Source organism: Ascaphus truei, chromosome 7 (assembly GCF_040206685.1).
Source record: "Ascaphus truei isolate aAscTru1 chromosome 7, aAscTru1.hap1, whole genome shotgun sequence".
Classification (NCBI taxonomy): domain Eukaryota; kingdom Metazoa; phylum Chordata; class Amphibia; order Anura; family Ascaphidae; genus Ascaphus; species Ascaphus truei.
In genome coordinates, this window is record NC_134489.1 from 67,794,317 (window position 1) to 67,811,564 (window position 17,248).

The window sequence follows — 17,248 nt, forward strand, 5'->3', positions numbered from 1 at the left end:
GTTCATGGGATCTTGACTCGCATCTTCTTCCTGTCAAATGAGACATGACAGGCCTTGTATAAGGCCTGTAACATCGCATTTGACTGGCAAATGGTTCATCCACCAATGGATGTACCATGTGTACAGGCATCAGATTTAGCAAAGAATGACTTCTCTACCAAACTTGATGGAATCACATGCTTCATCCAACCCAATAGGTGGATGTACCATGTGATGCCTTCCCTTTTTTGGGTGATGTGACACCACCTTAAAGGGAGGTAAGCATATGGGACCTGTTTGGATTGCTTCCCTCCCTTTAATGTGATGTCACACCTCACTCCAAAAAAGGAAAGGCATCACATGGCACATCAACCAATCGGGTTTGGTGGATGTGCTATGTGATTCCATTGAGCTTGGTAGAGAAGTACTTCTGTGGCAAATCGGATGCCTGGACACATGGTACATCCACCAAATGGCATGTCTCATTTGGCAGGAAAAGGTGTTGAGTCAAGATTTCCTTCATTGGAGACGGAAGTAAAGTAATGGACGTGACGTCATGTGGGCAAAAGAGGCTGTGGGTGCGTGTCAGTGTGGGCAAAAGTGGCTGTTGCATCTGCAGCAGCCGCCGCGCGCATGCGCAGTAGCTGTTGAGTGCTTGAGCAGTAGCCGGCGGCTCGGTGCACATGCACAGTAACCGTTGGCTCGGCGCGCATGCGCAGTAGCCCTCGGCTCGGCGCACATGAGATATAGACGTCAGCTCGGCTCGCATGCGCACAAACTGACTCAGCTCACTTGCACAGGTACAACACTTGACCCTCCACCCCACTTTGTAGAACTCAGACACACACATACACAGAGAGACACACACGAGGAATTTCCAGTTAGTATAAATATAGAAGTGTAATTAGCTAAAACGGGATGTGTGCCGAGCACGCACGTTCTAAGTAAAACTTCTTTGCGTTTTGTTACTGAAATTGTTTTTTGATTTTTAATTAAAAAATCACCATCACAAATACAATTTCTGTGACAAAAGACAAAGAAGTTTCACTTAAAATGCACGTGCTTGGCACACACACTTTTTTTTTTCCAAGGGAGGGCTTGGGGGAATTATCAAGGATTTCACAGTTGCGTTTTACCCCATGATCTAAAAAGATCGTACACTCCTGGAATTAAGTGTCATATAACTACTATTTTTTATTTTGTTTGTTAGTGTTTCGTGTTCATGTTTGATTGGCTACTATTTTCTTGGCCAATCATTACCCATTTTTATCAAATTTCCATTAAAGGTTATTTTATACTAATTCTATTTACTCCATTCATTATGTAAAGAGTGCAACTAAGTTGGGATCTTGTTCTTTTCTGTGTATCTACCCATGTATCCCTCCTTGCACCTAACTCCTTCAATAGACTGATGCAAGAGCTCTCTCTCCCCCTCCAACCCTCACCCCCATTTTTCAGAGTATTCACCGGTTACAAGCCTGTAGCTAATTTTTACTGTTGGTGCCACAGAAGAGGAAGAGGACCAGGAGGATGAATATGAACACATCCTTCATCCTGGCAAGGGTAACTACAACTTTGACTTACTATTTCTTGGCTGGCTAATGGTTTATTTTTAATGGGCAAATGTGCTATTCTCCAGATCTGGATAATAGGGCTTTTGCCCATTACTGTATGTGTTGTGGAGTGGTTGGGGGTCTGAGGGGGTGGGGGTAGTAGGGTGCCCATTGCTCGCCAATGTGGCTATCTGTGCACCTGTTGAGCGCATAGGTACCTACAGTGGTAATCAATGGATAAAGTGGCTACTATATTTTTATATTATTTTATGGCACTATTGCATATTTGAATGGGCAAAAGCACTATTTGCTATTCTTGGCTAATACCCCTTTTGCCCCAAAAAAACACCCACCTGGGGCAACAATACCCTTGATCCACCCCCTCTGCCCCCAATAAATAGAGTACTCTGGTTTAACCCCTTCATTGACTTAGCGGCTAGCCGCTAAGGTAATTAAGCTGTTTTTATTTTAATTAGAATAATAGTGTGCGGGAGCTGGGGGGTCTCCAGAGCTTAACCACATAAATTTCAGGTCCAGGGAACCCTGCTTTCTCAGTTACAGGCCCTGTTATGGGGTGTATGTACATGTAATGTTTAAATCTCCCGTGTCACGTGACCGGGACATTTAAACGCATAGGAGATACCGGCACCACATACCGGCCTGTATCTCAGGAAACAGGATGTCCCCGAACCTGAAATTAATGCTGTTCAGCTCCGAAGACCCCCTGCTCTCTCACACTAGTATTCTAATTAAAATAAAAACACTGATCGCCTGTGAGAGCTGTGCAGAGAGAGGCGGCTCTCTGTGCAGCTCAGATTGCGAGAAGCTTGCAGGGGGAGAACTTAGAAAAAATCTGCGTTCACTTTGCAGCTACGCCGAGCGATATTGGCATTTTCCAACCTCACGGTTTGAGGTGGTTTCAGATTCTTTCTGAATACCATGATAACACAAATGACAAAGCGTTCAGTGGGAACATGCTACATCGTTTCAGATAGCAGCAAAGTCATCGAAGCTACTAGAATAGGCCTCTTTGCTCTCCATGCCAACCTCAAGGTCATTAATAAACAAGTTAAAATGCAGGGCTCTCTTGTTGCTTTAAATACATTGACAAAACTTAGGAGGTTATGGTTACGGTGATTCTTAGTTATTCACTTGAATTGCCTTTATTGATCGTTAGCAGCTAATGGTGAAAGGAATAAACACATCAAACCAAAAAAACAAAAAGTAGTTGTAAGAAATGCATATGTTACTGGAGTTAACTTCTGCAATCATTGATCATGATTAAAGATGGGCAAATGGGTCAATGTCCGACCCACAAACTTTCACACAAACGTTTCTATTTCTTCCTGAACTCACAAAATGTACTTAGTTTGTTATTTTGTTATCAAAAATCTGTGCAATCCTCTCTTCCTCAATCTCGCTCTCTCCTTTCCTCTACAGCAGTGGTTCCCAAACTGTGCGCCGGTGCGCCGTGGCTTGGCTAGAGGGGCGCCGCCGCGATCAGGGCCACCAGCAACGGGGAACAAGGGCCAGTAAATTAAAAAAAAAAAAAAAACGCTGAACCCGGCGCCGGGTCTCCCTGTTGTCAGCACCGGAAGTAGGTTGCGTTAGCTTTAGAGGGAGGCATGTATGTATGTATGTATGTATGTATGTATGTATATATATATATATATATATATATATATATATATATATATATATATATATATATATTATTGGGTTGGTGGTTTTTTTTGTATGCATTTGGGGGGGGGAGGTTGTATATATTTGGGGGGTGGGAAGTTTTTTGATATATATCTTGTGGAGGGAATTGTGTGAGGGGAGGACGGAATGAGTGAGCGTGGGGTAATTGACTGAGGGAGAGGAGAGAGGGGGCTAGTGAGAAGCAGGGGAGAGAAATACATGCAAGGCGGGAGGGTGAGACGGAAAAGAGAGAAATACATGGGAAGGGGGGGGGGGGGGAAAGAGATGGGGCTCGTGAGGTGTGAAATGGGGGGGACAGCGGGGGACAGATGGTACTGGCGTCCCGGGCCCTGTAAGTTAGAGGGTCCGGCCATGCCCCTCGATAAATCCCGTCACCCGGTCACCAGGGGGTGACAGAATTTAGCGCGCTTGCGATGCGCCAGGCAGCGCGTGCGTCTCTGCAAAAAAAAAACCTTCCCCCTCTCCTGATTGGCTGGCGCGTGTTTGCTCGCTGCCAGGATTTTTTTTTGGCCCGCAGCAAGCGAGCGAGGCCCGCCCCTTCCTGCATGGAGCACGTGGTGAGTACTGCTCCCTGCCTTTGTTGCTTCCCCCCCCCCCCCTTCGTTCCGATGTCCACCCCTGGCTCCGATTCACCCCCCTTGCTGTCTGTGTGTCTGTGAGAGAGTGAGAGTGGGTGAGAGAGTGAGAGTTGAACCGAAAAAGTTTGGGAACCACTGCTCTACAGCAAAACCCATATTTTATGGTCTGGTTTTTTTTTTTTTTTCTAAGATTTGCAAACCAATTTTTTTACAAAGAATTCATGAAAAGTCGAACTTATGAAGAAATGCCATTTTTGCAGCGGATTTTAATTTTGGCGAAAGGTTCACCAATCTCTAATCATTATTGTCAAAAAGATCAGTGCTTAAAACAAGAAGAAAAGCATTACATTGTGATAAATATATTTATGTATGGATTTAAGATAAATAATTATTATGGAGAGTAACATTTCTACTATTATTATTCATGTTATTTATAAAAGGCATACTTTGGTTGTGGTGTTCAGACTCAATTTTATGTGGGTTCCATTGCCAAACTGCAATCACAACATAATTTAGGGAGAGTTAAAGTTGCAACATGTGTTTTTTTTAATAGGTGGTGTAACAGGGACTTATCCCTGTTTAAATAAAGCAGCCCCAGAGCTCTGATAATCCAGCAAAGAGATAGTTAATTGCAGCCACTCAATTAAATAGTCACCATCTGGACTAATGAGAGCTCTGTAAAAAGCCTCATGCGAAACACAGGAGAGAGATTCCTTAGCTCACAAGTGGACTGACATAAGGAGAAGGAGGACAGATCAGAGATTTCGTTAGCCCACAACTGGGCTGACCTGAGGAAAAGATGATGTCTTGACGCACACAGAAGTACTGTATGCTGACTGCAAGACAAGGGGACAAGACCTATACCTGGACACAGAGTGCCATAGCACACAAGGATTTTGACCCAGGAGAACAGAGAGGCCTTCCCCTACAACAACAGAAACAGATGAGACTTTCTTGTTGGACTGTTGTGTGTGTGTGTGCGTGTGTGTATATATCAATATATATTTGTTTGGGGTGGTCAGGAACCTTTCTAAGCAAATACTTTTGCGAAACGCATTGTTCCCTGTCGGTACGTGCATCCTGTTGTCCATTGAAAGCCACCTTAGCCTCCACGAGCTCTCTGACAGCGGTCCTGCTGACGGACGCAGAAGTGGGAGGAAACCGAAACGGAGGACCCAAGCTATCCATGCTGGAGCGTGGTTTTTTTCATGTGAGTCACTATATACTCATTTATTTTATCTGTTGCCTTGTGACTGTCGTCCTTTATTAGGATTACTGGAGGTACGCGGATCGTCCACCACAACAGCTGCCGTCATACTGAGTGACCGATCCAGATCTGTGTACAAAGAAATATACTGATGGGAAGGCGCTCGCACATGATCGTGTGAATAGAGCTATTATTTATATTCTCATACCCCATCCCAAATAGACTGTTCTATTACTATATTGGCTAAAACATCACTGTTACTAACTGTGTGTTTCAATATATATCTTCTATATCCACATCGTGCGCTCACCATATACAACATCTTCACGGTCTCCAGAGCTGAACTGCATTCATTTCAGCTCCGGGGACCCCCTGCTTCCTGAGCTACTTACTTCTGCAGGGGGTTCTGGCAGTAGGTCTGTATGTTTAAATGTCCTGGTCATGCGGTCCAATAGGATGCCGCAAGGGATGATATCACAGCTTCCTATTGGTCCACGTGATGTGGGATATTTAAGTCGACATTTTGATAGCACTACACAGCTCAGCCAGAGCTGCTATTGTCACCCCCTACGGAGACAAGTATCTCGGGAAGCAGGGGGTCCCCAGAACTGAAATTAACACAGTTCAGCTCCATAGACCCCCTGCTTCAAGCCTATAATTATAAAAAAAAATTAGAAAAAATAAAAAAAGTGATGCAGCATTGCTGCTTTAAATGTCTCTAATGAGCAGAATAGCAAGATGAAACAACAACAAAATCTAGACACAAATTATTCAGATTACATTCCTTTAGCACCACCCAGTGGCTTAAATCGGTCTCCATTTATCTGAAATATTAATAGCATACAGGTTTTTTTTGTCATGTTTTTTTCTCTAGGAAATTATTTTGAAAGAAAATATTCCTTCAATATTAATACTAAAATAAACTTTAAAGAAACCAACATAAAATAATCATTTTAAGGGTACCATTTATGTATTGCCCTAATAGTACACTTCTTTAGATGTGGCTATAAGAGTAGTTTGGGGGTAGTGTTGGCTCTAGCTATATATTATGTCCCTAACTGTACACTAGAGATGTACTAATCTTTCACATTAAGTCACAAATCATGGGAAATTGACACTTGTTTAGTCTCAGGAAAAGTCGTAGGTCAGTCAGGGGTTTCACACAATTCGCCATGCATTAAGTATATGTACATTGCAATTTAATTGAATGTACTAATTAGCAAAGTTCTCTAAAATGGCTAGATTTGCTTAATGCTTACGCTATAAGTAGGCACACACACCATGTTTCGCTCACTGTCTTGCAATATGTTTCTGAAAGTTTACTAATTTGGTGACAGTATTAGCCGTTTGAGGTTTGGCAAAACTTTTAACAGGGAATCAAAATAAATAAAAAAACACCTAAAAGTTTGCACATTCATTTGGGACAGTTTTGCACATCCCCACTCTACCCTATCCGATTTTCAGTGAGATCTGTGTTTGAAAGCGGGAGGAGATTATAGGAGATATTTCTAGTACGGTTTCTGCTTTATAGCCACTACTAAAAGGAGGTTTCATATTATTTTTTTACTTCCCATGTGACCATCCATATTTATTTTCCGTATTTTATTAATATTCTTTTGGTTACTAATAAAAGTGATATTTTAACGTTTGATCACATCTCCATGAAGAGTACTCTGAGCATGTGTTTGTGGGTAAGAATGAGTCTAAATAACAAGATCAGGGTACAGTATGCTGTTTCTAGGACCGGTTTCCTTTTGGAAGTTTTGTGATTTAAATAGGGAACCATGTTAAAAATGAATAAGAAGCGGAAAGTGTCAAACTGTGAGTGCTTATTTTCATGTCGTTACCCAGAATCCCTGGCAGCAGTCAAAGGATTGTATGCTGAGTGACTATGGGTAAGGCCAGTTTGTGGACAGGTCAATGTCCTCATAAGTGTTTTTGGTTTTTTCCATCTGTGATTAAAATAGGAACTGTGCTGTGTGACGGTGAAAAAAACAGACGCTAACACTATTAGTGACCACTTAAAATATAGTGATAATAGACTATAAATAATAGTGCAAATACGTGAATAATTAACGTGATGAAAATTAATGAATTAAAACCCACTGCTCAAACCCATCTGGCAGGGACTGTTTCCTCTGGTCCCAAAGTCGTGGAAATGTATTCGCAATCCAGGGGGAGCATATAAGGGAAATAAAACAAAACAATCTAAGTGCAGACAGTATAATAAAGTGAATAAGATCTGTAGAATTCTTGGCTCCTATGTGCAGCCTACTCACAGGATTTCAGTAAAAAACAGGCAACAAAGGACAGCTTTGGATAACAGGAAGAACTTCAGGCTCAGGAGTGATGTTATTCTCCAATCACAGCGAGATGAAGGTGCATGTAAAAAGAAATATATCCATAGTGCAGACCAATAGTAAAACGTAATTTTATAATGGTACTAAAAAATGCACACTTACAATAAAAAACGTTAAACGCATAAATCACCAAATGTGATATAGGAGAGTCGATGTGTGCCTGGCTCACCCCCGGCCTCCGTTCAGCGATCGAGTGGTAGGCCTCTGCGGTCAGTTCCCTGCTTCCTGGTGACTCTCTGAGGCGTCACGTCACATCCGGTTCGTCGCGTCACTTTCGGTTTCGGCTTTGGGATTGACAGTCACTGGCACCTCGTCTCTCCTCCTCTGGGCGGCTCTCACTCAACGCGTTTCGCCAATCAGATGCGTGGCTTCGTCAGGAGTGTCCTGACACTAACACTCCTGACGAAGCCACGCATCTGATTGGCGAAACGCGTTGAGTGAGAGCCGCCCAGAGGAGGAGAGACGAGGTGCCAGTGACTGTCAATCCCAAAGCCGAAACCGAAAGTGACGCGACGAACCGGATGTGACGTGACGCCTCAGGGAGTCACCAGGAAGCAAAGAGCTGACCGCAGAGGCGTCCTACCACTCAATCGTTGAACGGAGGCCGGGGGTGAGCCAGGCACACATCGAATCTCCTATATCACATTTGGTGATTTATGCGTTTAACGTTTTTTATTGTAAGTGTGCATTTTTTAGTACCATTATAAAATTACTTTTTTCTATTGGTCTGCACTATGGATATATTTCTTTTTACATGCAACTTCATCTCGCTGTGATTGGAGAATAACAACACTCCTGAGCCTGACGTTCTTCCTGTTATCCAAAGCTGTCCTTTGTTGCCCGTTTTTTACTGAAATCCTGTGAGTAGGCTGCACATAGGAGCCAAGAATTCTACAGATCTTATTCACTTTATTATACTGTCTGCACTTAGATTGTTTGAATACATTAAAATAGGAACTGTCAGGGAGTTAGGGTCTTTCAGTTTGGAGAGTAGTAAGAGAATAGACAGTCTGGAATTCAGTTTTTTTTTTTTTGTGCCTTTAAAGTATTATCCTTCTCAGGTAAAATCATAAAATGGAAAGAGTGCATTAATGTATGGTACAAAAAATGGATAGAAATAAAAATGGTAATAATACCACTCCCATTTTGTCCACATAAAACAGGCAATTTGGGGGGAAACCCATCTGCGTCATAACAGGAACAGCAGGTAAATATACCAGATCTTAAACGCAGAGAGAGAAATGTAGTGCAAAAACGTTTCACTATAACATGCTGAAAGTGAAAATACACTTATACCCGGTGAGTAAAAACAGGCGCTGTGACCACTCTGGGTCTACACGCAGCGCAAGAGCCATCCTGGGGTACAATGTGAGTGGTATTATTACCATTACCATTTTTATTAATATCCATTTTTGGACCATACATTATTGCAGTATATTCTCCCCTTTTAATTTTATGATTTTACCTGAGGATATTTGCGCTCCGTTATCTGTTCCTGCCCATATTGAAAGACACCTATGGAAAGTCTTTTTTTTTTCTTTACTTTTTTCGGAGCTGCACAATTCTGTATAGTTGTAATTTTTACACTTATCCCTATTGTGCACTGCAAATATATTTCACTTAAAGTGTGATTGGCGCTTGCTTGTTTTCGTTTGTTTTATATCATTGCTCACCCTTCTCTGGAATATTATTTTTATTTTAGAATTAATAAAGTGTATCCCATATCACCATCCAAATATTCCTCTGGTGTCTTGTTCTTGGGGTCTGACTCCTGCCTGTTCTCCTCGCTGGCACGTGAAGTACACATGAATTGGTAAGATTAAGGTAACGGGAATGCCAGAACACCCACCTTCCTGTACACCACCAAATTTAGTTTTTAGAACTATAGAAACTACTATCAGGTTTGTAGTCCCAAAACTGGAACAATCTACTGGAGACACTCACATCCGCCACCAGTCTAAGTTCTTTCAAAACTAAATAGCAAACAACCCCTGACAAAGAAGGAACCACTTTCGAAACGCGTAGGGTTCTGACGGGACGACTTACTGTGCAGTACCCCAAACCGGAAGTGACGTGGAGACGCCGGCGGGAACAGCGATCAAGCATCGCGGTCAATGGAGAGTGGGGGAAAGTTACTGATGTGGTCGGGAGCCTATCGTACTCTGTTTTTTGAGTGTCACATTTTGGATAAAAATCTGAACTTTCAAGAGACTCCAAATCTGTTTTTTCAGTGGTGGTGGGAGCGGAGACAAAGAAGCTCTCACCACCTTTTTCCAGGTCTTAAGCACGTGTGAACGTGCTTCACTATATATATCTTTTTTTGTTTTGTTTTTCTCCTCATTTCTTTTAGATGCGCTGATTTATTTGGACATTTCTTTCAAAACTAAAGCTGTTTCACATTTTAATCTGGTCTGTAACTGTTACATATGCCTATAATAAATACAGTATTATCTTTAACTGTTCATGCAATATCTTTTATATTATGTATACCCTGTTCACTTATGTAACTATGTATTTGTAACCATGTATTATTTATCATCATAACTCTTGAAAACGAGAGGTAACTCTCAATGTATTACTTCCTGGTAAAACATTTTATACATAAATATAAAGTTCTACACACACCACATAAGTCTCATGTTGAGATGGGGCCATAGTTACTTAGCTGAACCATAAGACCTTCTGGCAACTGCAGACACCTTACAGTAAGGTGAGTTCTGGCACTGGAAGGAGACTTATGACATGACACTGCTAAGTAAATATGAGTCTTGTGCTATGGCTTCAGAACATTTAAAAGAAACTTCTGTAGTCCAGAAAGCACATTCTTGAAAAACACATATTACAAGGTAATACAAGCTGCAAACAATCTGAACTTAACAGAAATTCTCCATCTGCCCATGCATCATCTCTGTGCCCAGGACATACTTGAGAACGAGAGGTAACTCTCAATGTATTACTTCCTGGTAAAACATTTTATAAATAAATAAAATAAGTCATTTCCCGTTAATAAATATATATAGTTGTATATTGTAGGGAGGTTTTAGCAACATTTGGCCAAATAATATCTGCAGAATTTCAGCATCATAATTGAGAATATGCCCTTCCATTAGAAAGCAAAAAGCATTGTTTCTGCATTCAAAATCAGTAGCACCTACAGTATACCTACACTCACACCAGATCCGCAGCAAATGCACAATGGTCAAAACAAAATTCTTCAGCTACCGCACTTATGCTAAGAACATGTGTTTTCCAAATATAACAAGGACAGAATTTGTCAGGCTTACTGATGCATGAGACGTGAAGTCATACACAATTGTGATAAAAGCTAGATGGGAACTCTAGCCAGACAAATTAAGTACATTCAGAATGCTATCATTTACAGATGAGTTCATTTCTAATATGCTGATACTGTAGCTACCGTATGAGAATATTGTCAAGCAAACCAGTTTGACAGATGCCACATGTAAGTTCAGCAGTAGCGCTGTCAGTTTATATTTCAAGTCAATGGATTAAGCAGCAATTTCCATCCTTGACATTAGTGTTTTTATGCATCTTGTCAAATACTATGTTGTTTGTTTTAAAAATCTGATAACTTAAAAAAAAAACATTACAGGCATACCCCGCTTTAAGGACACTCACTTTAAGTACACTCGCGAGTAAGTACATTTCGCTCAATAGGCAAACGGCAGCTCACGCATGCGCCTGTCGGCACGTCCTGAACAGCAATACTGGCTCCCTACCTGTACCGAGCTGTGCACAAGCGGGGAGACTATAGAGCCTGTTACACATGTGTTATTACATCAGTTATGCACGTATATGACGATTGCCGTACAGTACGTGCATCAAAAGTAGGAAAAAGGGAGTGCTTCACTTTAAGTACATTTTCACTTTACATACATGCTCCGGTCCCATTGCGTATGTTAATGCGGGGTATGCCTGTATATAGTGCTGCAACGTACTGTATGTATTATTGTACGTATAAATTTCTAGGCACAAGTTCTTGCCTGCCAGGCTCACAATTTAACTTTTTGGCACAAAGATTTGCCCAAGAATGTGACATTGGAGTTCAAACAAGGGTCACCCACTTCAAATGTCTTACCTTTAAACCCTCTCTTTTTTTATTAAAAATTACATAATCAGGAAGGGAAGCACGGATTTATTTTTGTAAGTGAAACTTCTTTGGTGGCACCTACAGAGTTTTGATGGGAACAATCTCTTTGCTGGTAACAAAATTGTGTAACGGAAGTTACATCATGGGCTACTGTTGGGCGCGCGTGCGCGGAAGCATCCGCCAGGTGCCGCACGTGTGCAGAAGTGTCCGCCAGGTGCCGCACGTGTGCAGAAGTGTCCGCCAGGTGCCGCACGTGTGCAGAAGTGTCCGCCGGGTGCCTTCCATGCACAAGGTGTGGCCTTGTGTGGAAATTTCAACACAAACATAAATTAAAATTAATTATACTCTCAAATCTCTTTCATTGAATTAAAAACATCACCATCACAAATACAGTTACTGTGATAAAGTTTCACTTACAATGCGCATGCTCAGCACACACAACTTCTTCTTTTTTTTTTATGCCTTACGGTTTTATCATAATTAAAGCTAAAAAGTGTTAGGAACTGCATCCTTTCAGCTTTTGCAGGACTTGTTTTCCTCGGATAAGTACTTATTCACGTACTTTATTTATCCCAGCTCTGTATACATTAATCTGCAGCCATAGATCAGTTAAGGTGATACTTCAAAGCGATTCCCTTGACTTGCCATTTAATGATCATTAACAGTTACTAGTGACAGGAATAACTTCCCTGCAGCAAATGTACCGGTTGTAGAAAACAATGGAGTTATTACAAATAGCACAAATACAAGATGAATCTCTAGAGAATGGTGTATTTTATCACTCGACTAACATATGAACCCAATTAGATCATTTAAACAAGAAGAATCTAATTGTACTAGTCAAATATATGATTGACAACAAAGAAATAGAATAGAATTGTGTGTAACAGTCCTTTCCCCCGGGTTACCTCGAAAGAACTTATTTTTTAAAAAGTGTTCAGTCTCAGGCCAAATAAATAGTGCTGTGCTGTCGCGGGCTGTGCGTGCATGAAAGTGAAAAATAGGAATGGGCGCCAGGAACTTTTATTAAACAGATGCGTCTTTATTGAACACAGTCCAGAAAACCCATCAAACGTATAGATATAGATGAGATGATACAAAACACATGTCCAAGTTAGAAGGGAATTATCCTATAGAAGGTCCCGGGCCTGCCCAGAAGAGGTACTCGTCTTGCCGCCAGTAGAAAAGGCTGTGGCCAGAAGTAATCTTGGGATGCGGTAATGTACCGGATGGAGCCTTCAGTGTTGGATGGTCCTGTATTGTTCAGGTCCCTGTACTAGGAGCTCTTTGAGCATATGTTGCATAACTCCTCCGTATAAAGCTTCAAAATAATAAAAAGTGAGATGACATGGCTGCGCTCATAGTGAGTGGTGACATCATTCGTGACCCTCCCATGACCACATTCGCCAGTCCCGTGATGACGTCATCCTGGCATGAAATGTGGGGCAACTTTTGTTGGGGATGGGGAGGGGGGGTGATGGGGTAGTTGCCCTGGCGTGGATGCTTAGGCCTCCCCCTCTCGCTTACACACACACTCCCCCTCTCACTTACACACACACACACACACACTCCCCCTCTCACTTACACAAACACACACACACTCCCCTTCAAACTCACACACACACACTCCCCCTTCTGTAAGGAATTGGGGAACACGTCCTTTGCGGCATGTTCCCTCCTTACCTGCTACTGCTGCCGCCACTGTTTTCTGCCCATGCGCGCTCCCCCGTTCTTATTACAGAGCGCGCGCGCACCCGCAGCTCTTCAAGCTCCTGCACGGAACCTAGTCCCGCCTCCCGCTCGCGTTGTGCGTCTCTCCTGTGCGGTGCGCACACGCGATGACGTGCACGATCCCCAGCTGTGTGGCAAGTCTCTCTTCCCTGCCTTGTTGCCTGCAGCCTATCCCAGCTCGGGCCTCTGCTCTGCCCCCTATCCCTATTGGCCTGTCCTGCCTTTAAATACTTACTGCTTCGTCCTATGCTTTGCTCAGCATAATCCTATGTAGCCTTGTGAAGCGCACATCGTTTGTGCAGTGCTCTCTCCTTTGCAGTTGACCTCTTGTGTACTGATTTTGGTATACCCTCGACTATGGCGATCTCTCCTACCCTTGAACACGGCATACGGACTCGGACTACGCTGCTCTCTCCAATGCCAGACCACGGCTTATGGACCCCTACCATCCTCTCTTCTCCAATCCCGGAACTCGGCAAGTATACTGCGTTTTCTACACTCTCCAACCCAGACCCGACTATGCTAAACTATCTGCCTTCCAGGCACGCTTACACTGCTGCGGGTGTGTGGTGTAATACCTTCCCACCTCAGTTCTGGGGTCTTGTCTTGTTTGTGGGCAGCGCAAGCGTTGTACCCTCTCTCACACACACACACACACACGCACACACTCCCCATCTCCCTTACACACACACACACTCCCTCCCTCCCCCCTCACTTACACAAACACACACAGATACTCCCCTTCTCACTCACACAACTCTCACACACTCCCCCTCTCACTTACACACACACACACACACACACACAACCATCCCCAATACATATAAAAAATACCCCAACCATATAAAAATACCCCCAAGCCCCCCAATAAATATAAAAATTCCCCCAAGTCCCCCAATACATAGAAAAACTCCCCCAAGCCCCCAATACATAGAACAATTCCCCAAGCCCCCAATACGTATAAAAACACCCCCAAACCCCCCAATACATATAAAACCCCCCCAAACCCCCCAATACATATAAAACACCCCAAGCTCCCCAATACATATAAAAATACCTATCCCAATACATACAAAAAGATTCCCACCACCAATACATACAAAAAAGACCACACCATACATATTAAAAAGAACCCCACCTCCCCAATACATATTTTTAAAAAGCCCACCCCCTAATACATATAAAAAAAGACTCCCACCCCGCCTAATACATATTAAAAAGACCCCCACAATACATTTAAAAAAAGACTTACCTTGTGGATGATAAGGCCAGGTCCAGTGGATGCACTGCAAGTTGCACAGCTGCCAGTGATCTCAGCAGCAGCCTGCATGCCTGTATCCATTCCGGCCGCGATTCCTCAAACGGACCGGCATCCACAGATGCTGCAGAGGGCTTCTTTCCCACGCATGCGCACTTCGCCACATACCACGCCGACACCCGTGGAGGCAGGATTGCAGTCAGTGCTACAGAGCCAGCCCCAGCGCGCGTGACTGCCATCTGGAGGGAATTTGACATCGCCCCTTCATACCATCTATAGTGGAGCCTAATAGAAGAGGATATCGCCCAGACCTGGATGAATTAAAGTTTTATTATATGTAAGTGTTTATTTTTTTATTGTTGTAATACACTACAGGCATACCCCGCATTAACGTACGCAATGGGACCGGAGCCTGTATGTAAAGCGAAAAAGTACTTAAAGTGAAGCAGTACCTTTTGTCCACTTATCATGCATGTACTGTCCTGCAATCGTCATATACGTGCATAACTGATGTAAATAACACATGTGTAACAGGCTCTATAGTCTCCCCGCTTGCGCACAGCTTCGGTACAGGTAGGGAGCTGGTATTGCTGTTCAGGACGTGCTGACCGGCGCATGCGTGAGCTGCCGTTTGCCTATTGAGCGATATGTACTTACTCGTGAGTGTACTTAAGTGAGTGTCCTTAAACCGGGGTATGCCTGTATATTACTCTTACCTTGGTGCGCACCTGTGTTTTCTTTTTTGGTTCCACTTTAACAGAGTTTGATGTATGCGGGTCTATCTACAAAACAGCACAAGCATTCCTAATGAAATAGGGGCAGGGACCAATGTCTCTTCATTGGTAAAATATCGTACGGTAGTTAAAAACAAGTCTCTCTGCTTATCAATACCACAAATGCAGCATACTAGTGAGATGTGAAACTGCTTGCATACATGCGTCTATGCTGTGAAGTCTGTAGTAGTTGTGTATTGCATAAAAAATGCCTCATATACTGCATCTTATATATACAGCCCATAAATGAAAAATATATCCATTTTCTATTACATCTATACATTACAGAAAAGCATACCATTTACAGCATAAAGCCTGTGCGTGTTTGTATATTGGCTGTCAGGGTTGCTCAACTCCAGTCCTCAAAGCCCCCCCCCCCCCCCCCCCCAACAGGTCAAGTTTTCCCTGCTTCAGCACAGGTTGCTCAATCAGTCCCTGCTTCAGCATAGGTGGTCCAGTCAGTGCTGAAGCTGGGATAGCCTGAAAACCTGACCCTGTTTGGGGGGCTTGAGGACTGGAGTGAGCACCCCTGGGATAATTAGAATACATACCTTCCCTGTCCTAGTTGTCCCATTTTCCCAGCCAATATCTGTAACATCTATCTTTCAATTTTATCCTACATCCTCATCCTGCAAGAACCATTGCACAATGTGTTATTATGTTTGTAGCCACTTGTCAGGTGCCCCCCACGGTATGTTATAAAATGCACAATAGATCACTTGCAAACCCTGTAAGAACAATGACTCGCAGGGGGGGGGGAGGGGTCATTCCTAAACCACATATTTTGTTCCATGCTCTGTGGCTTTAAAATACCTTGTTCTGTTTTATTTTTAGTTCAGTATTGAGTGGTTTGCCTTTCCCCAGCAAATAGAAGAACATCTGTTTATTTGAAATATGCATAAACATTTCTCTGCAAACAGACTGCAGATGTTAATATAAGCAATTCCTGCTCGTACGTCTCCCTCATTTGATATATTATTTTCTTCCTATATTAGTTAGCATGGGAAGAAACGTGTTTATTAAGCTTATCCTAACGTACAGTAGTTCAAGTCGAGTTTGAAAGGCTGTAGTTAAATTCGCAGTTGTGCTCCTGTCTCTTAAATCTTAATCTATAATTTTCCAAGACTTTTATTGCTAAGGGATGTATGGGTGTCATTTCTGTTTGGTTCACCACATGGACTGGAAGGCAGAGGAGGTAGCTTTTGCCCACTTTCAATACCTAGTACAGGAAGCCGTGGAAATTCACTGCTTGGCAGCTGGTCCCATAATGTGTAGCATGTGCAGATTCCTGGAAATGCATTAAAATATGTATGAGTACAAGGATTCGGGTATATACAGGACAATTGTTTTAAGGATGTGATTTGGTAAGTGTTTGGATTATTAATGAGAGCGAGTGCATGCCTAGGGCTAGTCATAGGTTACTATAAGGCAGTGGTTATTGTAGTGCCAGGTTTACATGTGTGTAAATTCTAGAATCTGTAGATGGGTGGTAGGACTGTAAGTACTCATCTCAAGATGGAATTAGGAAAGATTGAGTGAGTCAGGGATGGAAATGTCCCCCTTGGCGCCTATGCTGTGCACAGTGATGATTGACCTTATTGGCTTATTATGAACTCTATATACCAGTAGTTGTATGGCAGTCCTTTTAGAAAGTGTGAGACGGGACTCATTTAAAATATACTTTAAAATCCAAGATAGTTTGAGGAGATATATATACATTCTCTCTCTCTCTCTCTCTCTCTCTCTCTCTCTCTCTCTCTCTCCTCTCTCTCCTCTCTCTCTCTCTCTCTCTCTCTCTCTCTCTCTCTCTCTCTCTCTCTCTCTCTCTCTCTCTCTCTCTCTCTCTCTCTCTCTCTCTCTCTCTCTTTTCTCTCTCTCTCTCTTTTTTTCTCTCTCTCTCTCTCTCTTTTCTCTCTCTCTTTTTTCTCTCTCTCTCTCTCTTTTCTCTCTCTCTTTTTTCTCTCTCTCTCTCTCTCTCTCTCTTTTCTCTCTCT

General features: G+C 42.7%; 1 long non-coding RNA gene across 2 annotated transcripts in view; it reads right to left on the reverse strand.

Annotated features, from left to right (window-relative positions):
• Positions 1-12,534: 12,534 nt before the first annotated feature.
• The window catches only part of LOC142498549 (uncharacterized), a 14,954-nt gene continuing 10,240 nt past the window's right edge, over positions 12,535-17,248 (reverse strand). For both annotated transcript variants that reach the window (XR_012802468.1, XR_012802467.1), the window contains exons 2-5: positions 16,474-16,542; positions 15,198-15,263; positions 14,476-14,792; positions 12,535-12,813 (exon numbers count right to left, since the gene is read on the reverse strand). This is a non-coding gene — a long non-coding RNA (uncharacterized LOC142498549). The remainder of the gene's footprint in view (positions 12,814-14,475; positions 14,793-15,197; positions 15,264-16,473; positions 16,543-17,248) is intronic.